At 39.3% G+C, this 24,661-nt stretch overlaps 1 pseudogene; it reads right to left on the minus strand.

Moving 5' to 3' along the window:
* Positions 1 to 21,382: 21,382 nt before the first annotated feature.
* Positions 21,383 to 22,330, minus strand: LOC119537521 (annotated as a pseudogene).
* Positions 22,331 to 24,661: the final 2,331 nt, after the last annotated feature.

Raw genomic sequence — 24,661 nt, forward strand, 5'->3', positions numbered from 1 at the left:
CACAGACCAACCTGAATTGGGAGGAATGCCTGAGATCGCAGCATAAATTCTGTAAGTAAAAGCTGCGGACCCATTTGGAGAGCTGAGAGCCCCTCCCTCATGGAAGCTTCGCAGTGCTAGAGAGCAGAACTTTCTGAACAAGCGAGTGTACCTCAGCCCAGATTCAACTAGGATTTTAATGTTAACTGCTCAGTACAGACAGCGAATCCCCAACAGGCAGACAGAGGCTTTTGGTGATGACTGACCTTGGGCGATACAGGGGACATATCTGTCTCAGGACAGGGAGCCCAGAGGATCGGGTGCGATCTCTGGCTGACAGGTGAATCTGGGAGCTTTCTGTCCCTTTGTCTCTCTGTCAACCTGGGTGGCTCAGTGGAGAAAGCCTCAGCTGTTTTCAGCCCGCAGTGCTCTGCAGTAAAGAAAGCCTCAGCCAGTTTAAAATCGCAGCACTCTGACCAGCAGAGTCAGAGAAACGAAGAACTTATTGATATGCAAATGACCTCTCTGAAGGGGGCAAAGCTTCCCAAGAGAAAAGCGAGGGGCCCGGCTCTTCTACTACCTGCCTTACATTTTTTTTAAACTTTATTTATCAAAAAAAATTTTAAAAAACACACAAACAATAAAAAAACATGTAAAACCAAAACAAAGGAATAAGAAAAACCAAGTAACCTAAAATTACATTGCTTCCAACATGTTCCTACCCTACCCCCCAAATTAACAAATCATAGTCATTCCTGAGCATTCCCATAACATTAAGATTACCCTCCATATCTTATCTGTTTTTATTAGATTATCGTTCCCCCTTCACTATTTGCTGTCTATCACTAGGTCCCCTACATTCTACAATATAATACACTTATTTTACATTTTTCACAGAGTTCACATTAGTGGGAACACAAATATCTCTCTTTTTGTGCCAGGCTCTTCCTTTTTTTCTTTTTTTTTATTCATTTTATTGAGATATACTCACATACCATGCAGTCATACAAAACAAAGCATACATTCAATTGTTCACAGTACCACCACACAGTTGTGTATTGATCACCAAAATCAATCCCTGACATCTTCATTACCACACACACAAAAATAACAAGAATAAAAATTAAGTGAAAAAGAGCAATTAAAGTAAAAAAGAACACCGGGTGCCTTTTTGTTTGTTTGTTTGTTTCCTTCCCTGATTTTTCTACTCATCTATCCATAAACTAGACAAAGGGCAGTGTGGTCCATAAGGCTTTCCCAGTAACACTGTCACCCCTCAAAAGGTACATTTTTATACAATCATCTTCAAGATTCATGGGTTCTGGGTTATAGTTTGATAGTTTCAGGTATTTACTGCTAGCTACTCCAATTCACTTGAACCTAAAAAGGGTTGTCTATATTGTGCATAACAGTGCCCAACCAGAGTGACCTCTCAGCTCCTTTTGGAATCTCTCTGCCATTGAAGCTCATCTCATTTCCTTTCACATCCCTCTTTTGGTCAAGAAGATATTCTCCATCCCATGATGCCGGGTCTAGATTCCTCCTCGGGAGTCATACTTCGCGTTGCCAGGGAGAGTCACTCCCCTGGGAGTCTGATCCCACATAGCAGGGAGGGCAGTGATTTCACCTGTAGAGTTGGCTTAGCTAGATAGAGAGGGCCACATCTGAGCAACAGAGGCATCTGGGAGGAGGCTCTTAGGCACAATTATAGGGAGGCCTAGCCTCTCCTTTGCAGCAACAGTCTTCCCAAGGGCAAATCCTGTGGTAGAGGGCTCAGCCCATCAAACCACCAGTCCCCTACGTCCATGAGCACATCAGCAGCCATCGAGGTGGGGAAGCCCAACACCCCTCCATTCTCCACCAACTCCTCGAGGGGGCTCTGCATATTTTTTTCATTGTGTTTTTTTAATTGACTCTTTCTTTTTTCTAAAATCAACTATATAAAACTTTTTTAGAAAACATGTACAATAAAAAACATTTCAAACAAACCATAACAAGGGAGTAAAAAAAAGACAACTAATCCAAGATAACTACTTTACTTCCAACATGTTCCTACACTACCCCCAAAAAATAATCTAATATAGTAACATTTCTGTGGATTTGTTACTACCATACTGATCAGAAATTAACAGACCATAGTCATTCCTGCGCATTCCCAGAATGTAAAATTTACCCACGATACCGTCTCTGTTCTTATTTGGTTATCATTCCCCCTTCCTTAACTGCTTTCTATCACTAGTTCCCCTACATTCTACATTACAAACCACTTGTTACACATTATTCAATGTTCACATTAGTGGTAGCATAAAGTACTTCTCTTTTTGTGCCTGGCTTATCTCGCTCAGCATTATGTCTTCAAGGTTCATCCATGTTGTCATGTGTTTCACGACATCGTTCCTCGTTACACCCGCGTAGTATTCCATTGTATGTATATACCACATTTTATTTATCTACTCATCTGTTGAAGGACATTTGGGTTGTTTCCACCTCTTGGTAATTGTGAATAATGCTGCTATGAACACTGATGTGCCGATATCTGTTTATGTCACCGCTTTCTGATCTTCCACGTATATATGGAGAAGTGCACTCGCTGGATCGAAGGGTAACTCTATATCTAGTTCTCTAAGGAACTGCCAGACTGACTTACAGAGTGGCTGAAACATTATACAGTTCCAACAACAATGGATAAGAGTTCCAATATCTCCACATCCTCTCCAGCATTTGTAGTTTCCTGTTTGTTTAATGGCAGCCATTCTAACCAGTGTTAGATGGTATCTCACTGTGGTCTTAATTTGAATCTCCCTAATAGCTAGTGAAGCTGAACATTTTTTTCATGTGTTTCTTGGCCATTTGTATTTCCTCTTCAGAGAACTGTCTTTTCATATCTTTTGCCCATTTTATAATTGGGCTCTCTGTACTATTATCACTGAGTTGTAGGATTTCTTTATATACGCAAGATATCAGTTTTCTGTCGATACATGGTTTCCAAAACTTTTTCCCATTGAGTTGGCTGCCTCTTCACCTTTTTGACAAATTCCTTTGAGGTACAGAAACTTCTAAGCTTGAGGAGTTGCCATTTATCTATTTTTTCCTTTGTTGCTTGTGCTTTGGGTGTGAAGTCTAGGAAGTGGCCGCCTAATACAAGGTCTTGAAGACGTTTCCCTACATTATCCTCTAGGAGTTTTATGGTACAGACTTTTATATTGAGATCCTTGATCCCCTTTGAGTCAATTTCTGTAGAGGGTGTGAGATAGGGGTCCTCATTCATTCTGTTGGATATGGATATCCAAGTCTCCCAACCCCATTTGTTGAAAAGCCTGTTATGTCCAAGTTCAGTGGCTTTGGGGTATTATCAAAGATCAGTTGGCCGTAGATGGGGGTCTATCTTTGAATTCTCAATTTGATTCTGTTAATCAATATGTCTAACTTTGTGGCAGTACCATGCTGTTTTGACTACTGTGGCTTTAAAATAAGCTTCAAAGTCGGAACTCTTAAGTACTCCCACTTCGTTTTTCTTTTTTAGAGTGTCCTTACCAATTCGAGGCATCTTCTCTTTCCAAATAAATTTGATTACTAGCTTTTCCAAGTCTGCAAAGTAGGTTCTTGGAATTTTGATTTGAATTCCATTGAATCTGTAGATGAGTTTGGGTAGAATTGACATCTTAATGACATTTATCCTTCCTATCCATGAACATGCAATATTTTTCCATCTTTTAAGGTCTATTTCTTTTAGCAGAGTTATGTAGTTTTCTTTGCATAGGTCTTTTACATTTTTGGTTAAGTTTATTCCTAGGTACTTGATTTATCTAGTTGCTAATGAAAATGGTATCTTTTTCTTGACTATCTCTTCAATTTGCTCATTTCCAGCAAAAGAAACATTACTGACTTATGTGCACTAATCTTGTAACGTGCTACTTTGCCAAATGTTTTTATTAGCTCTAGTAGCTGTATCGTTGATTTCTCAGGGTTTTCCAGATATAAGATCATATCATCTGCAAACAACGACAGTTTTACTTCCTCCTTTCCAATTTGGATGCCTTTTATTTCTTTGTCTTCCCAGAATGCCCTGGCTAGCACTTCCAGCACAATGTTGAATAACAGTGGTGACAGCGGGCATCCTTGTCTTGTTCCTGATCTTAGAGGGAAGGCTTTCAGTCTCTCACCATTCAGTACCATGCTGGCTGTGGGTTTTTCATATATGCTGTTTATCATATTGAGGAAGTTTCCTTCAATTCCTACCTTTTGAAGTGTTTTTATCAAAAACGGATGTTGGGTTTTGTCAAATGCTTTTTCAGCATTTATTGAGATGATCATTTGATTTTTCTCTTTCGAATTTTTAATGTGTTGTAATACATTGATTGATTTTCTTATGTTGAACCATCCTTGCATGCCTGGAATGAACCCCACTTGGTCATGGTGTATGATTTTTTTAATGTGTCTTTGAATTCGATTTGCAAGTATTTTGTTGAGGATTTTTGCATGTATATTCATTAGGGAGATTGGCCGGTAGTTTTCCTTTTTTGTAGCATCTTTGCCTGGTTTTGGTATTAGATTGATGTTAGCTTCATAAAGTGAGTTAGGTAATGTTCCACTTTCTTCAATGTTTTAAAAGAGTTTAAGTAAGACTGGTGTCAGTTCTTTCTGGAAAGTTTTGTAGAATTCCCCTGTGAAGCCATCTGGTGGTGGGCATTTATTTGTGGGAAGCTTTTTGATGACTGATTGACTCTCTTGGCTTATGACTGGTTGGTTGAGGTCTTCTGTTTCTTCTCTCGTCAGTCTAGGTTGTTCATATGTTTCCAGGATATTGTCCATTTCCTCTACATTAACCAGTTTGTTGCCACACAATTGTTCATAGTATCATCTTATAATTTTTTTTAATTTCTTCAGGATCCACGGTAATGTCACCTTTCTCATTCATTATTTTGTTTATACGGCGTTTCTCTCTTTTTGATTTGTCAGTCTAGCTAGGGGTTTGTCAATCTTGTTGATCTTCTCAAAGAATCAACTTTGGTGTTATTTATCTTCTTAATATTGTTTTTTTTTTATTCTCTATGTCATTTATTTCTGCTTTAACCCTTGTTATTTCTTTTCTTCTACTTGGTTTAGGATTGGTTTGCTGTTCATTTTCTAGCTTCTTCAGTTGATCCATTAGTTCTTTGATTTTGGCTCTTTCTTCCTTTTTAATATATGCATTTAGTCCTATAAATTTCCCCATCATTATCACTTTTGCTGCATCCCATAGGTTTTGGTATGTTGTGTTCTCATTTTCATTCGTCTCTATATATTTAGCAATTACTCTTGCTATTCCTTCTTTAACCCACTGATTGTTTAGGAGTGTGTTGTTTAACCTCCAGGTATTTGTGAATTTTCTAAGTCTCTGATGGTTATTGACTTCTAACTGTATTTCATTGTGGTCAGAGAATGTGTTTTGAATAATTCCAATTTTTTTAAATTTATTGAGGCTTGTTTATGTGCCAGTATATGATCTATTCTGGAGAAACTTCTGTGAGCACTAGAGAAGAATGTGTATCCTGGTGATTTGGGATGTAATGTTGTATATATCTCTGTTAAATCAAACTCATTTATCAGATTGTTTGGCTTTTCAATTTCCTTATTGGTCTTGTGTCTGGTTGATCTATCTATAGGAGAGAGTGACGTGTTGAAGTCTCCCACAATTATTGTGGAAACATCCATTGCTTCCTTTAGTTTTGCCAGTGTTTGTCTAATGTATTTTTTGTCACCTTGATTTGGTGCATAAACATTTACGATTGTTATTTCTTCTTGTTGAACTGCCCCTTTTACTAATATGTAGTGACCTTCTTTGTCTCTCATAACATCCTTGCATCTAAAATCTATTTTATCTGAGATTAATATTGCTACTCCTGCTTTCTTTTGGCTGTAGCTTGCATGAAATATTTTTTCCATCCTTTCACTTTCAATTTCTTTCTGTCCCTGTGTCTAAGATGAGTCTCTTGTATGCAACATATTGATGGTTCATTTTTTTGATCCATTCTGCCAATCTATATCTTTTAATTGGGGAGTTTAATCCATTTACATTCAATATTATTACTGTGAAGGCATTTCTTGAATCAGTCAACTTATCCTTTGGTTATTGTTTGTCAGATATATTTTTCCCTCTCTCTCTTAATGCCCTTTAACGTACCAGTACTGAATATCTTTAGTACTGAACCTTTCTCCATCTGTCTCTCTTCTCTCTTTGTTTCTCTGTCGGTAGGGCTCCCTTAGTATCTCAAGTATAGGAGGTCTCTTGTTAGCAAATTATCTTAGCATTTGTTTGTCTGTGAAAAATTAAAGCTCTCCCTCACATTTGAAGGACAGCTTTGCTGGATAAAGAATTCTTGGTAATTTTTCTCTCTCAGAATTTTAAATATGTTATGCCACTGCCTTCTTGCCTCCATGGTGGCTGCTGAGTAGTCACTACTTAGTCTTATGCTGTTTCCTTTGTATGTGATGAATTGCTTTTCTCTTGCTGCTTTCAAACTTGCTCCTTCTCTTCAGTATTTGACAGCGTGGCCAGAATATGTCTCGGAGTAGGTTTATTTGGATTTATTCTATTTGGAGATTGCTAGGCATTTATGATTTGTGTACTTACGGTGTTTAGAAGATTTGGGAAGTTTTCCCCAACAATTTCTTTGAATACTATTCCTAGACCTTTACACTTCACTTCCCCTTCTGGAACACCAATGAGTCTTATATTTGGACATTTTATATTATCCATCATATCCCTGAGGTCCATTTCGATTTTTTCGATTTTATTCCCAATTCTTTCTTTTGTTCTTTCATTTTCCATTCTGTCATCCTCCAGGTCATTGATTCGCTGTTCAGCTTCCTCTAGTATTGTACTATGAGTATCCAGAAACTTTTTAATTTGGTCAACAGTTCCTTTTATTTCCATAAGATTCTCTATTTTTTTATTTACTCTTGCAATTTCTTCTTTATGCTCTTCTAGGGTCTTCTTCATGTCCTTTACATGCTGTGCCATGCATACAACCAACCATAATCCACAGTATTTCTGTACATTCTCCTCCTCTGTTCCATCCCAGCTGGATAGAGAATCCAGGAAGGTAAATGTGCTTTCCCAGGATTTTGCAGGAGGGCATGAAAGAGAAATATAATTAGTCTGAGTTAGGGTTATTTTAGTGGTTAAGTCTGTGAAAAATTCTCAAGCTGCTTGCTTATAATATATAAATTCTCATATACACATACACACACACACACACACACATATAACATGTCAATATTTTCTAAGAAAGGACACATCTCCTCTCCCTCTTCTGATGTTTCTATGTTCTGAATCAGTCACCTATATTTCTGCAGCTGTTTGCTACAAGATTGAGTATGAAGCCAACACAGAATAGATAAAATGCAGGCAGTAAAGTGAGAGCTCCCAATCTCTGAGTCTCTTGGCATTCAATATATTTTATCATCTTTCAAAAACATAGAGAGTACTAGGGGAAAATCAAACCTTATTTAACTCACCCTCTTTCCACTGAGAGATCTGAAGACTAACTCTTTATATCTATTTCACCTCCACTGCCCTGGAGGAAGAACTAGTTTTGGAGATATCAAAACTGACCAAATATAGTCACAGAATCTTCTTCTCCTTTTAATGGTAAGAGGGTGTGCCGGTTTGAGTGTATTGTTCCCCCAAATGCCATTATCTTTGTAGTCTTGTGTGGGGCAGAAGTTTTGGTGCTGGTTAGATTTGCTTGGAGTGTGCCCCACCCAGCTGTGGGAGATAATTTTGATGAGATGTTCCCATGGAGGTGTGGCCCCACCCATTCGGGGTGGGCCTTGATTGGTGGAGCTATATAAATGAGCTGACTCAAAGAGAGGAAAGGAGTGCTGCTGTGAGTGATGTTTTGAAGAGAAGCAAACTTGCTAGAGAGGAACGTCCTGGGAGAAAGCCATTTTGAAACCAGAACTTTGGAGCAGACGCCAGCCACGTGCCTTCCCAGCTAACAGAGGTTTTCCGGACGCCATCGGCCATCCTCCAGTGAAGGTACCCGATTACTGATGTATTACCTCGGACACTTTATGGCCTTAAGACTGTAACTGTGTAGCCAAATAAACCCCCTTTTTATAAAAGCCTATCCATCTCTGGTGTTTTGCATTCTGCAGCATTAGCAAACTAGAACAGAGGGTTTAACAACAGATCTCATGGTAAGAATGTTCCAGGAGTAGAGGAACCTAAGATGGCGACTAGGTAAGATAGAGAAAAAAACACCTCCGTGGAAAACAATAGATAAAAAAACAGAAAGGACCCAGAACACCACTTCCAATGTAGCACCAGCCGGACAAGTTCTGCTAAAGCCACAGGGAATGTGCGTTTGGTGAAACCAGGAGTCTGCATTCTGAAATGAGTGAGTGAGTAGGCTGATCTGTCAGCCACGCTGCAGTGGGGGGAGACGCTGGGCTGGCATTTTTTTTAAAAAAAAAAAAAAGAGAGAAGCCCGGGAACAGCTGCAGATAAGACAGGAGTGGTCTGGACTAACGCCTCAGTGTCTGGGATGGGGGATACCCCTTCCCACACCCACTGCAGATTGTCTCGGGTCCAGGGAAACAAAGGGGAGACACACAACTTGCAGCCGTCTCCCCAGCGGGCGGGGCTGTTCCTGCCCGGGGCCAAGCATGCAGCACAGAGCCGAGCCGAGCCGAGAGGCCCAGCCTCACAGCCGTCACCCCAGGGGGCGGGACTGCTCCTGCCCAGGGCGAGCACGCAGGGCAGAGCCGAGCCGAGAGGCCCAGCCTTGCAGCCGTCACCCCAGCGGGCGGGGCTGCTCCTGCCCGGGGCCAAGCACGCAGTGCAGAGCCAAACCTAGAGGCCCAGCCTCCTGGCCGTCACCACAGCGGGCGGGGCTGCTCCTGCCCGGGGCCAAGCACACAGCACGGAGCCGAGCTGAGAAGCCCAGTCTCGTGGCCGTCTCCCCAGTGGGAGGGGCTGCTCCTGCCCAGGGCCAAACACACAGCACAGAACCGAGACAAGAAACCCAGCCTGACAGGGAGTCTTTCCCGCAGCACCACTCACACGACACAATATCAGCCGTGGACAGTGACCTTGAATACACCCATGGCTGATTGTCCCGGAGCTGGGAGAGCGGAGCTGTGCAGAAAGGGGGAAGTTAACGCGCCCCATTCAACCATCTTTGAAGTGGGCTGGGAATGCCCCGACACAGCCCGGCAGTCCAGGGCTTCCCGGGAGGCCAGCACTCACTTGTGATGTGGCACAGCCCTCCTGCCCTCAACAGAGATCCTGGAAAACCACAGCAGGGAGGGGGGAACCACTCAGAAATCCCAGGGAACCTACGTTAATACCAAGGACTTTTGTGTCAGCGGCAGAGAACAGCCTTAAATCTCCGGGAACACCTGGGAGGTTTGATTTTTAACCTGCCCTTCCTCCCTAACCACTCAGGCACACGCCCCTCATTGAGGGCACACAGCACCAACAACACACCCAAATTAAGTGCACCAATTGGACCCCAAAAGAATCAGATCCCCACATAACACAAAGTTGGGGAGAAGTGACTTGAGGGGAATAAGTGACTCACGGATGCCATCTGCTGGTTAGTTAGAGAAAGTGTATGTCACCAAACTGCAATTCTAACAAATTAAAGATCAAGTAAAGCAAATGCCAAGAGGCCAAAAACAACAGAAAATCTTAAAGCATATGATAAAACCAGACGACATGGAGAACCCAAACCCAAACACTCAAATCAAAAGATCTGAAGACACACAGTTCCTGGAAGAATTAATCAAAGAACTACAGACAGGCAAAGAGAGCATGGCATTGGATATAAAAGACCTGAAGAAGAGCATGGCACAGAATAATAAAAGACATAAAAAGACCCTAGAAGAGCATAAAGAAGATATTGCAAGAGTAAATAAAAAAATAGAAGATCTTATGGAAATTAAAGAAACTGTAGGCCAAATTAAAAAGACTCTGGATACTCATAATAATCAAGATTAGAGGAAGGTGAACAACAACTCAACCTCCTCAAGGAGCACAGAACAGAAAATGAAAGAACAAAAGAAAGAATGGGGAAAAAATTGAAAAAATCAAAATGGATCTCAGGGATATGATAGATAAAATAAAACGTCCAAATTTAAGACTCATTGGTGTCCCAGAAGGGGAAGAGAAGGGTAAAGGTCTAGAAAGAGTATTCAAAGAAATTGTTGGGGAAAACTTCCCCAACCTTATACACAATATAAATACACAAAGCATAAATGCCCAGCAAACTCCAAATAGAATAAATTCAAACAAACCCACTCCAAGACATATTCTGATCAGACTGTCAAATACTGACGAGAAGGAGCAAGTTCTGAAAACAGCAAGAGAAAAGCAATTCACCACATACAAAGGAAACAACATATGACTAAGTAATGACTACTCAGCAGCCACCATGGAGGCAAGAAAGCAATGGCATGACATATTTAAAATTCTGAGAGAGGAAAATTTCCAGCCAAGAATACTTCATCCAGCAAAACTCTCCTTCAAATTTGAGGGAGAGCTTAAATTTTTCACAAACAAATGCTGAGAGAGTTTGCTAATAAAAAACCTGCCCTACTTCAGATACTAAAGCGAGCCCTACCGACAGAGAAACAAAGAAATGAAAGAGAGACATAGAAACTTTTAACAGCCATATATAGAATATTACATCCCAGGTCACTGGGACACACGTTCTTCATTAGTGATCACGGATCTTCCTCCAGAATGGACTGTATGCGGGGGAAAAAACCAAGCCTCAATAAAATAAAAAATATAAAAATGAATTTATTCAAAGAACATTCTCTGCCCACAATGGAATACAAATAGAAGTCAATAACCATCAGAGACTTGGAGAATTCATAAACACCTGAAAGATAAAAATGAGGGGGAGATGAAAACATTCCCAGACAATCAAAAGCTGAGGAACTTCATCACCAGTAGATCAGTCCTAAGCAGGCTGAAAGGAAGGGACACTGAACAATTGACTGAAACCACATGAAGAAATAAAGATTTCCAGTAAAGATCACATGGTAAATATAAAGACCAATACTACTGTATGGTTGATTTATAACTCCACTATTTACTTCCTACAGGATCTAAAATACATAAACTGTAATGATAAATCGGTGGTTTTGGACTCAGTGTAAAATATGTAATTCTTGACAGGAATTACATAAAGGTGGTGGAATGGAGGAGTATAGGAACACAGTTTACATGTCCTATTGAAGTTAAGTTGGTTTCAAAGAAAAACAAGATTGTTATAGATTTAAGAGGTTAAATTTAAGCCACATGGTAAACACAAAGAAAGTATCAAAGAATATGACCAAAGAGATGAAAAGTAGAGTAGGGGTTCAAAGAAGTGGGGGAAGGGGCAATGGGGAGTTAAGAAATGAGAGTAGGGGTTTTGGTTTGGGGTGAAGGGAAACTTCTAGAAATGGATGGTCTGAAGGTGATAGCATTGCAACATTCTAAATGTGATTAATCCCACTAAGGGAATGCTGGGGAGGGGTGGAATGGGAAGATTTAGGCTATATATATCTTTCCAAAATTGAAAAAAAAAATAAGACAGTCTAAATAGACGACAATTAAATGCCAAGGATGATCCTGGATGGGATATGACGCCGGAGGAGAGGAGGCTCAAAGGGACAGAGCTGGGACACAAGAAAAAAAAAAAAAGGAAATATAGAATGTAAGCTTTATATCAATGTTGAATTTCTTGAACTTCTTAGCTGCATTTAATGAGATTGCATAAAATAATGTTCTTGTCCATGGGAAAGGTAAATGTGAATTACACTGTTTGTTCAAAGATATGCAGCTTGCTCCCATATGTTCAGAAGATAGAGCAACAGATGATGGGTGTTAGGGAGGGAGGGGAGAGGGAGGGAAAGAAAGAGTGGTGTGACACGATCTTAAAGGTGATGGATCAGGGTATCAGGGGAAGGGGGTCAAGGTATGACGGAATTCTATGTAGGGGGTTTGTGCTGTTTTTACAACTGTTCCTGTAAGATTGAACTTATTTCAAAATAAAATTTATTATTAATAAAAAAAAGAATGTTCCAGGAGTAATTCTGAGGGACAGATCAAATTTCTAGCCATAATTTTGCCAAGAGGGTATGTGTAGGGAACCATACAGCCTTTGCCCCAGAGCCACCAAGCCAAAGAGTACATGGCCTTCACCTCGGGCTTATAATTCTTTTAGGCTTCATTAGAAACTGAGGCATAGGTGTCCCCTAGGATCTTCCCATCATGATGAGACCTACAGAGAAAAAATTGTGCCTTTGTTTATGCCCTAATTCATGATGGTAAACGTGAATTTCCCATGAGGGACTATATAATCCCCAAGGAAAAGGATAAAGGAGTCTCTATGTCCACATAAGATGCAAACATAATTTAAGTCAAAAAACTTTTAAAAATTCTAAGTCTATGTAGTATATTACTTTTAGTAGGAATTGGTGTATATTTCAGTCAAATTTATTTTTAAAATATTCTGAGCCCATATAATCAGTGTCCAATTTTGCATATTTTATAGACAAATAGCAAAAAGATAATCTTTGCAGCTTTCAGCATTGGATGGTGGGGATGGTAGCACAGCATTGCGAATGTAACTAACACCAATGAATTATATATTTGAATGTGGTTAAAGGGGGAAATTTTAGGTTGCATATATGCTACTAATATACGTTTCTTTTTTTAAAAAATGCAGAGAGCTGTACAACAGAAATAGTTAACCTCAACGTAAACTTTGGACTACAGTTAACATATAATTATAAAAATACTGTTTTATAAATTGCAAGAAAGTTACCACACTAATTCAAAGTGTTAATAAAAGGGAAAAGTGCATGTAAGCAGAGGTATACTGGAACTCTGCATGACTTTTCAGTAAACCCACAACTTCTCTAATAAAAAATATATTTCAAAAAAGACAAAGATTGTCAGAATAAATTACTAAAGGCAAATATCCAATTATATGTTTCTCTAAATGATGTTATTTAAATTTAAAAATGAAAGTAAATTAATGGAAAAAGATAAAGCATGGAAACAGTAAACAACAGAAGGTTGGAGTGGGGTTACATTAGTATTCTATAAAATAAACTTCAAGACAAAGAGTATTACCAGATATAAATAAGGACATTTACTAATCATAAAAATACCAGAAATAAAATTTACTGTTAATATCATACTTTAATTTTGAAAGGATGGATTCTTTCACCCTACAATCCAGAAGAAAACAAGGAAGTCTGCTCTTACCACTCCTATCAACAATGTACTAGAAGTACTAGTCAGTGAAATATGGCAAGAAAAGGAAATAAAAGATATCTAGATCAGAAACAAATGAATAAAACTGTTCCTCCATGTAGATGTTATTATTGACTACACACAAATCCCCAAGGAATTCACAAAACAATTAAATACCTCCTAGGACTAATAAGCAAATTCAACAAAGTCACAAGACACAAAATTGACACACAAAAATCCATTATATTTCTATATTCTAGGAAGAACAGATGTGGAAACTAAATTAAAAACACAATACATTTTAACTGATGAAATGCCTAAGTATAAATCTATTTTTAAAACCATGTATGATTTCTGTATGCTGAAAATTATAACACCCAGGTGAAAGAAATTAAAGAAACTCAAACTACATGAAGATACATACTATGTTATTGATTGGAAGATGCTATATCTCAATATAGTAAATATATCAGTTCTTCCCAAATTGATCTATGAGTAATATAATTTCTATCAAAATCAAAGGCAGATTTTTGTTGGTATTGGCAAGATTATTCTAAAATATATGTGGAAAGGCAAAGGAATGAGTAGCCAAAGCAAATTGGAAAAAGAAGAGTAAACAGAATTAGCCTACCCAATTTCAACACTTCACTACAGCTACAATAATCAGTACTATTTGATATTTGCAAACAGATAAATACATAGATCATTGGAAGAGAACAGAGAACCCAGACAGAGGGCCTAAATATTCCCAACTCATTTTTGACAAATGTGCAAAAGAAAATCAATTGAGGAAAAAAAAATCACAGCCTAGCAGTAGGTATTCTTAGACCTGATACCAAAAGCATGATCCATAAAGAAAAAAAACTGATAAACTGGACTTCTTCAAAATTAAAAACATCTGCTTTTCAAAAGACACTATTAAGAAAGTGAAAGATCAAGGCACAAAGTGAGAACATATTTTCAAATTATTTATCTGGCAAAGAACTTGTATGGGGTAAATATAAAAAAATTCTTAAAACTTAATTAGAAAATAAATAACCCAATTAGAAAATAGCCAAAATATTTAAATTAGACATTCACCAAATATCTAATAAGGTTAATAAAAGCTGTTCAACATCATTATTATTTAGGGATATGTAAATTAAAACCAAAATTAGATACCCACTAGAAGGAATATAATTTAAAAACAGACAATATGAAGTATTGAGGAAGTTACAGAGAAACTCAAACCCTCATGTATTGCTGATGGGAATATAAACTATAGACTGTCTTTGGAAAACATATGGGCAGTTCCTTAAAATGTTAAAACATCCCACTTAACCCAGCCATTCCATGTCTAGTAATCTACCCAAGAGAAATGAAAACATATGTCCACACAAAGACATGTTGATAGCATAATTATTCATAATATCCAAACCTGGACACAGTCCAAAACGTGCAGCAACTGATGAATGGATAACCAAAATGTGAATAGTCTTTTAATGGCTTAATACTAGGCAATAAAAGGGAGTGAACTACTGATGTAAGGTGCAACATAGAATAACCTCTAAAACATGCTGGATGAAAGAAGCCAGAAGCCAAAGACGATCTATTTTACAGTTCCATTTGCTGTATATGGTGCTAGTATCGAAACTATAGGCCGGATACCTGGGAGTCCTAACTAAAAATCAAGATTCAGGCCAAAACTTGCTTCTTATCAGAACTTCTTCCTCTCCCATTACTGAAAATCCTTCATGAGTTTCTCTTAAAGACAAACTTAGCTACAGACTCTGCCGCTAACATGGCATGTGCAGACACAGACACATGGCCTCCTTCCCCATTAAAAGAGCCCTGAGACATTTGGAGCAAATATCACCTTTCTCAGAATCAAGATTATGGGGATGAAGAGTCATCAGAAACAAATAAAATGTGAGGGGTCCCTCAAAAAGAAGATAAGATGCATCCCACTGGCATATTTCTACCATATGTAGACAGTCCTATAAACAACCAATGAGAATATGCCAACCTGAATCCCTGTCACTCTCCCCACCTCCCTTTGTTTCCATCCTATAAATCTCTCTTAGTTCTTGGATCTGGGAGAATTTCAGCTTGCTTCCTGTCTCCTTGCTGGTCCACCTTGCAATAAAACTCTTTCTTTTCTCAAAATCCTAGTGTCATGGTATTGGCTTCTGTGCACATCAGGCAGTAAGCCCATTGCTGGGTAACAGCATCGTGGCATTTGGTGCCCAGCTAAATTCAACATAGTGGTAATTATACTAAAAATGGCCTGTGAAACCTAAAATATTTTTCAAGATTCAAAGAATAGAGGAAAAACCTAATAAACAAGACAGCATGTGCCAGGTATTTATTGTCTCTAAATGTTATGCTTGCCCTTCTGTGCTCTTCCCTGTACTTCCAAAGTTAGAAGCCTGCGAACTATGTTTCCCAGACTTCCTTGTCTGCTGGATACAATGATTAATAAATTAACATGGCCTTGACCCTAGAAAAAGCAATTCTACATTGACAAAGATTGTTTCTCTTGACCAAGCTGCCGGCCTCACTCCTCCAGCACGCCTCCAACACCCCTCTCTACCCCCTCTACCCCTCGCCTTGTCCACGTGACCTTCAAACTAATCTTGTGTCTGTGGGACTGCTGAGAAAAACAACTCAGACTGCAGGAATAAACGGGAAAAGACAAAATGGTAAACACTTTGGAAAACAATTTTTTATGTTTCTAAAAATTAAACATACACATACCCTACAGACATGTTACCCCTATGTATTTACCCAAGACAAAGTACATACCCACACAAAGACTTGTACATGAATATTTACAGAAGTCTGATCTGTATACACAAAAACAGCAAACAATTCAAAGGTGAATGGAAACAAATTTTAGTACATCTATACACTGGAACACTACTCAGCAATAAGGAAGAAAGTATTAGTGCATGTAACACCTTAGACGAAACTCAAAATATTTAAACTGAATAAAAGAATTCAAAGCAAAACAAACAAAAAAAGAAACAAAAAACCTGAATAGTATATGCTTCCAATATATACTTTTGCAAACACCTATAATGACACTAGGGGACAGGACCAAAGGATGGAGGGGGCATGCGAGAAGTATAACAAGGAGCACAGGGATACCTTGGGGGGTGAGGGATATGTTCACTATCTTTATTATGACTGTGGTTTCACAGGTATATATGTATATTAAGACTTATCAATATGTACCCTTTAAATATGTGCAGTTTATTTATGTGAATTATACCACAATTTTAAAAAAACATAACTGAGACATAATTTGACTTCTATTACCAAAACAAATACATTCAATTCAATGGGTATTTAATGAGCCAGTACTGGTAAAATCAGTGAAAGCAGGAGAGCAAATTATGAAATTCATGAAACAATGTCTTCCTTACATCAACCAAGAAATAGCAAGCTCAGTAGCCCAGCAACAAAAGTGTTTATTCGGGGTTTTAGAATCACAATTCTGGGAGCACAGATTCAGATACAAACATAAATTTCCCATGTTGGGGCTTCCAAGCAATGGTTTTTAAACTAAAAGATGATTATATTAGTTGTTTGTAAAGACTTACAACTGGTAGGATATTTGGGGCTTGCCAAATATCCTTCCAATTAGACAGTTTACTGATCTTTTTATCTTACAGTTGCATTTTGAGTTATCTCTTTTCTCACTTAAAAAAAAAAACTTTGAGGAAAACATGAATAAATGCAATCTTCTTTATTTTGGATACTGTGTAATTATTTGAATGCATTGAATGTATATTTTCATTTTATGTTTATTTGAACAACAAACTATATGGTCACCCTATACAGAAGAGAAATTTTAAGTCCCCATTTCACAGATAACAGAAGTGATGGCTGGCTCAAAATCATACATTTAAACAGCTAAAGCCTCAGTCTCTTCAGTTTAAATACCATGTTCTTCTATCTACACTGTATCACCTTCAGGCCAAAGGTACTGAGACATAATTTAGGGGAATAATTTAAATGTTTGTAAATGTTGGTTAAACTAATGGCCATTTTTCCGCATTCTCTGAAAAAAAAAAGTTCTAAACCTTGGGTATTTAATATATTACTGGAAGTACCTTGTGAAGATTTTTAATCATTTTTTATTGTTGAATATAATACATATACATAGAAGTGATAACATTCAGGTACAATTTAACAAGTAGAGAGCAAATTTCACAAAATATTACAGGTTACATTTCCACAGTTAGTGGTAAGTTTTGAATATCTCTTTTTATATTACCCTGAATGCAAACCTGAGGTTTTGGGATCAAGGCACATTATTATCACTTAAAGCAAAACACACATCAGTTCCCCTTGCCCCAGGACTTCAGGGTAACCTAACGACGGCATGATGGTTAGGCATGGGCTGCAGGGTTTGTACCTCAGGAGGGCAGCCCTGACTTTTCATGAATGTGGCAGTTTACATAGGAGTCTTGGACAGCAGTTCTGGACTCCTGAGAGGGAGAAAAACCTAACCTCCCCAGTGTAAACAAATTATTCTAGGGAAGAGAAAGGCAAATACCCTGGATTCTTTCTTTCCCTCTAAATGTAAATGTGCGCAGGGGTGGGGGTGGGGCTGGAAATAAGATAAGTATCTCTGGATTTAAAACTATCACACACAGGGACTGTCTCCGTGGTTCTGGGTTTATCCCCTTTGAAAGGTAAACACATCCATCCAGAGATAAACCTCCCAGAATTCTCTATCCATTCATCATCATTTAACTTCCAAGGCTTGTCCTATAAGCCCAGTTTCCAGTAAAATTTGCTCACAAAGTCCTAACTGCAGAAACATGAAAATATTCACTTTCTGACACCGCAATGAGCATAATTTTTGATAGAGCCTTGGAATTCCAAGGCCAGTGAATAAGAAGGGTCAGATAAAGAGGAATTAGTCTCTCAGCAAAAAGTAAATTTGATAGGTATGGCTTTTTTTACCATCAAATATGATATTACTATAGTTAGCACTAAATGAGAAGTTTATACCATGAATCTAACTTTATTTTACCTAATTCTGGATTGCAAAACTAAATATTTCATGGTATTTCTCTCTCTAGGATAAAGCAACTAAGCAAGTATTTTTTCCATAAAGTAACGATTAAAACTCATCCTACTTCTATTAGGGGCCTTAGGAAATTGAGCTCTGTTTTCTTAATCTTATTCCTCCACAATTAATTCATAAAGTGTAAAAGAATGATTTCATAAATACTCCCCTTATTCAAATAAAAATCTGATATCTGGGTTAAAAACCTGAGTAAATATTTCCAGAATTCTCCATCTTTTAAAGAAATTTGGAGACTTGGCTTCTTTCAAGGAGAAAAATTACCCTCAACATTCATCAATAAATTTTCTTTCTTTAATTAAAATCCAGTTCTTCCAAAGCTTGAGGGTTTCAGCTACTTCTTTGTTTAGTTTTATTTTTGTTACTGTAGGCTCTTAAGGGGAAAAACTATATTTTACAACTATGAAATTAACTAAGTTGAACATCATTGAACTTAGGATGTCATCATTTGTAAGGAAAACCATTGTTGTATTATTAAGAAAAGAAAGGCTACCAACCATACAGTGCCATGATAACCAACTGCCACTTGGAATTTCTACTTTATACTTAATGAAAATAATCTTTTAGAAGTATCTAGACTTTGATTTCAAAAATATTCAATGATTCTTCTTGACTTCAGTTACATCACTTCTCATCTATAAGCAATTCTTTTGCACATGTTTCTGTAATGGAATATGACCTTGCTTTGTTGACTTCAGGGTAGCTTATGTTCTTAGGACCTATAAAACTTTTTGTTACAGCTTTATAATAAATAGGAAGGGAGGGAGGGAGGGAGGGAGAAAGTAAGGGAAGAAGGAAGGGAGGGAGGGAGGAAGGAAGGAAGGGAGGGAGGAAGGAAGAGAGATGCATTTGTGATTATTCCACCAAGGAAGCTTATCTGCTTATATGGGTTTCCATATCTGTTTCCATATCTTTCTGCATACATTATAATTTGGGTGCTACATCATAATTAATATTTTGAAGGAATACACACATACATTACCAACAATGCTCCTAAGTCAGTGGTAATGAAAACAATATGAATAACTATGACCAAGTTTGCACATGCACAAGTGACAACGACCTATTCAGAACTGCCAGCAGGGCAACAGCAAGGGTAAATGTCACTGATTGCAAGATGCACACCGAATTTGAGGAATTTGAATGTGAAAGGAAAAACAAAAAGCAAGCATCTTAGATTTATTCAAAAGTGATTTAAAAAAAAAATTAAAATTCTATACTACTTTTTTTGTATGTATTATTTCTTTTCTTCTGCACCACAGTCTTCTAAGATACTAGCCATGAAGGAACTAAGACTAAGAGGACACAGAGCACCAAAATTGAAGAATCTGGACCTAAGCCCACCCTTGTGGTTCCAAAGCCAGTGGTCTTTCCACTTCAAGGCATTTCTACCTAATAGGCAAAAAAGGCAAGTTCAAGGGTACTTCCACCTAATTCTTGATCCTATTTCAGTTGGCATCCTGCCACCTCTGACTCATCTTTTAGGCAAGCATAATTGTCATACACAAAAAATCTCATATAGGACATGACAAATTTATGTTATTTAAACCATATTCCTTTATGAATTTTGCCACAATAATACATGGAACTCTTAACATTTCTTCTCAATCAGTTATAAATGAACACAGAAGTCCAAAACAGATAAGGGAAGAACAGAGATAAGCTCCTCTATGTGAAGAATATAACATGGATTTTCACTGTACTTAAAACAATGTCTACTCTCTTCCATGGCCTGCAAAGCTCTGAATGACCTATCCCCTGCCTGATTCTCCAACCTCATTGCCTCATATTCACCACTCCCCACCATGCCACAGCCACACTGGCCTGTTTTCTGTTCCTTACACTAACCAATATTATTTCTGCCTTCGGACTCTGTGCCAGCTTTTCCCTTTGCCTAAGATGCTCTGCGTGTGAACTTCACGTGGCCATTGTCTCAGTGATTTAAATTTCAGCTCTTAAGAAAAGCCCTTCCTGACCACCCAATCTACACCCCTAAAACATCACCCTAAGTTAAGACTGCACAACACTCTTCTGATACATCCATTTTTATTGGTTTATTTGCTCATCATCATCTGGCTCCACCTCCTGCCCACCTGCACCCCAATTCACCCTCCTACAGACTATTAGCCCCATGCAGAGCTTTTCTCTCTTGATCACCACTCTATATTCAATGATTAAAAACATAGCCCATATGGATAGATGCTCAGTTTATATTTGTTGATTAAATAAACCACATCATTTGAACCTGGTAAACCTCTGAGAAAAAAAGGAAGGTGAAAATAATTATGGGAAAATGCCAACAGCTAAAGAATTAGAGATTTTAAAGTCTGTATGAGGAAAGGACAAAAATTTTTCTGCTATAATGAGTAAATATTTCTAGTAAAAATCTTCCCAATGAAGATGAACTTCATCCTAGTTCCCACAATTCCCTCCCTGAAGTCTGAAGAGGTAAAACCCAGTGGAGGTCTCCTTCATTCTTCACTGCTCTAAATGGTTATCCTGGGTTTCTGTCTTTGGGAACAGGGCTCAGAAGGAAATTGTTGAACTTCCTTTACCAGTAAACTCTTCCTTGAGACTAGAGCCAAGAGTGAGAAGGGCTTCATCCTTCTTATGTCTCTCCTTTTGGTAAACAAAGGAACTTCCCAAAACAAAAGCCCCTACAATGCTCAGACAATACTCAGTTCTCAAACTCAATCGCTTTTCAACAGAGACGTCTTAAATGAATAAGTAAATGAGTGACTCTAAAGTCCTCCAAGTCTCTTTCTCCATGACAAAGCTTTGTAGAAATTCCAGATACACCCCAGTTCAAAATCTCATATCCTAACCATTTTTGGATTCACCCTTTATCACTGAAAACCTCCTAATTCCTGAAAATAAGCTGGAGAAGGACAGATGAACTATTGACCCTACTCTCTATGGAAGTATCCTCCTCCTTCTTCTTTTGTCTTTATTTATGAAGTGACATATACTGAACTTAATTAGTGAAATCATTTGCATTTCCGTTTATTTCTTACTATACTCTCCATAGCTTTCCCCATCGCATGTCCCTAGGATTTGAAATCTATAAATAAAACTTCCATTTAGGAGAATACCCTTCTCTGCAAAGTCCTACTCAGTGCAACCTGGACATCTTTGTTTCTCAAACTGTAGATGAAAGGATTCATCATTGGCCCCACAATCGTGTAAAAAACTGTGGATACTTTATCTTGATCCCGAGCCTCAGCAGGAGCAGGCTTAAGATACATGAATGCTGATGATCCAAAGAAAAGAGAAACAGTAATTATGTGGGAGCTGCAGGTACTGAAGGCTTTGGACCTGCCCTCCATAGAACAGATGTGGAGAATGCTGGAGAGGATAAAGGTATAAGAAATGAAGATAGTGAAACTGGGCACTATTACACTGATTCCCACCACAATGAAAACTACCAGCTCATTGATGTAGGTGCTTGTGCAGGAGAGCTGCAGGAGGGGAAGTATGTCACACATATAATGATTGATGGTGTTGCCCTCACAGAAAGTGAGTCTCAGCATGCACCCAGTGTGGGCCATGGCACCCACAAACCCCACTGCATACACACCCACCATCAGCATGAGGCAGACCTGTTGGGACATGGAGAGCTTGTACAGCAGGGGCTTGCAGATGGCCACATAGCGGTCATAGGCCATTGATGTCAAAATGAAGCACTCATCAATAACAAAGAAAGAGAAGAAATAGAGCTGAGCCATACACTCTTCATAAGAGATAAAGTTCTCTTTTACAAAACTCATCAGCATTTTGGGGATTATGACAGAGGAGAAGCAGAGATCAATGAAGGATAGGTTAAAGAGAAAGTAATACATGGGTGTGTGAAGGTGAGGACTCAGCACAATCAGAATAATCAACCCAATGTTCCCCACCATGGTGACCACATAGATCCCTAAGAAAAGAAAGAAAAAAGGAAGCTGTAGCTCTGGCTGTTGTGTTAAACCCAGCAGGATAAACTCAGTTACTAATGAGTCATTTCTCAAGGCCATTCTTCTCTAGGGCATCTGTGGGAAGGGGACAAAGGAGTAACATTAAAATGAGAACTCAGCTCTCTCCACCCAACCCCACAAAAGTGAGATCAAGACCCAAAATGGGACAAAGATCTCACATTCACCTGTCTGTGCAACTTTTTTTTTTCTGCATTTAGTAAAGGCTAAGAGAATGTTTAAAGGTGTACATCTAAAGGTGTTGAGAGAAAGTACTGTAGGGGTAAGGTCCAGGAACCCAACTACCACTCCTAGCTCTACAGCATTTCTGATCCCCTTCTGCCTTGGCTCTCCACTAGCTCACCTCAGGGTCAATGGTGGTCTCAGCAGAGAGATGTGGCATTTCAAGGTGTTCTCGGATTCCATAGATGAGGTTTGGAAGAAGAATAGCACGACTGATAAAATTCAACACTCACCCTTCTGCATCGGCCCTTAGTGGAGAGCCTTGTTAACTCATCTCCCCTATTCTCCCAGAGGGGAAAACTTGATTAGAAGAATTTTAGAGGTGATCAGCCCAGAAAAGACACTCTTTTTGTGTTGCTGTTTTGTTTTGGGTGAGTTTTGGACTGAGGAAATCAGAGCACAGGCCTCAGACACCCAGGCTCTGAGAAGCCATATGAGTTACAAATCATGACTTCTGATGGTGGTTTTGTCCAGAGTGTCCTCTCCAGCTTAGAGGATAGTAAACAGCTTCTGCTGGTGCCAACAGAGCAATCTGCTTATGACCCAAGGGTTTTTATGCACTGGGATATCTTAGAGACCTGATTAAATATTGGAAGACATACGTTTCCACAGTGCTTTCCCCAAGGAGCAGACTTTTCAACAAAAAGAAATTACCGAGGCGGGGCAAGATGGCAGACTGGTGAGCTGTATGTTTTAGTTACTCCTCCAGGAAAGTAGGTAAAAAGCCAGGAACTGCGTGGACTGGACACCACAGAGCAATCTGTCTTTGGGCATACTTCATACAACACTCATGAAAACGTGGAACTGCTGAGATCAGCGAAATCTGTAAGTTTTTGCGGCCAGGGGACCCGCGCCCCTCCCTGCCAGGCTCAGTCCCGGGGGAGGAGGGGCTGTCAGCTCCAGGAAGGAGAAGGGAGAATTGCAGTGGCTGCTCTTACCGGAAACTCATTCTACTGATTCAAACTCTAACCATAGATAGACTGAGGCCAGACACCAGAGCCTCTGAGAGCAGCCAGCCCAGCAGAGAGGAGACAGGCATAGAAAAAAAACAACACGAAAAACTCCAAAATAAAAGCAGAGGATTTTTGGAGTTCTGGTGAACACAGAAAGGGGAAGGGCGGAGATCAGGCCTTGAGGCGCATATGCAAATCCCGAAGCAAGGCTGATCTCTCTGCCCTGGGCACTTTTCCTTAATGGCCCTGGTTGCTTTGTCTATTAGCATTTCAATAACCCATTAGATCTCTGAGGAGGGCCGTTTTTTTTTTTTGTTTTTTTTTTTGTTTTTTTTTTAAATCCTTTTTGCTTTTTCTAAAACAATTACTCTAAGAAGCTCAATACAGAAAGCTTCAAAGAATTGAAATTTGGGCACGTCAAGTCAAGAGCAGAACTAAGAGAGCTCTGAGACAAAAGGCAATAATCCAGTGGCTGAGAAAATTCACTAAACAACACAACTTCCCAAGAAAAGGGGGGTGTCCGCTCACAGCCACCATCCTGGTGAACAGGAAACACTCCTGCCCATCGCCAGCCCCATAGCCCAGAGCTGCCCCAGACAACCCAGTGTGACGGAAGTGCTTCAAATAACAGGCACACACCACAAAACTGGGCGTGGACATTAGCCTTCCCTGCAACCTCAGCTGAATGTCCCAGAGCTGGGAAGGGGGAGCAGTGTGAATTAACAGAGCCCCATTCAGCCATCATTTGAGCAGACTGGGAGCCTCCCAACACAGCCCAGCAGCCCAGAACTGCCCTGGGGGGACGGCACTCACCTGCGACATAGCACAGTCATCCCTCAACAGAGGACCCGGGGTGCACAGCCTGGAAGAGGGGCCCACTTGCAAGTCTCAGGAGCCATACGCCAATACCAAAGACTTGTGGGTCAGTGGCAGAGACAAACTGTGGCAGGACTGAACTGAAGGATTAGACTATTGCAGTAGCTTTAAAACTCTAGGATCATCAGGGAGATTTGATTGTTAGGGCCACCCCCCCTCCCCGACTGCCCAGAAACACGCCCCACATACAGGGCAGGCAACACCAACTACACACGCAAGCTTGGGACACCAATTGGGCCCCACAAGACTCACTCCCCCACTCACCAAAAAGGCTAAGCAGGGGAGATCTGGCTTGTGGAGAACAGGTGGCTCGTGGACACCACCTGCTGGTTAGTTA

This window comes from Choloepus didactylus, chromosome 6 (assembly GCF_015220235.1).
Source record: "Choloepus didactylus isolate mChoDid1 chromosome 6, mChoDid1.pri, whole genome shotgun sequence".
NCBI lineage: Eukaryota > Metazoa > Chordata > Mammalia > Pilosa > Megalonychidae > Choloepus > Choloepus didactylus.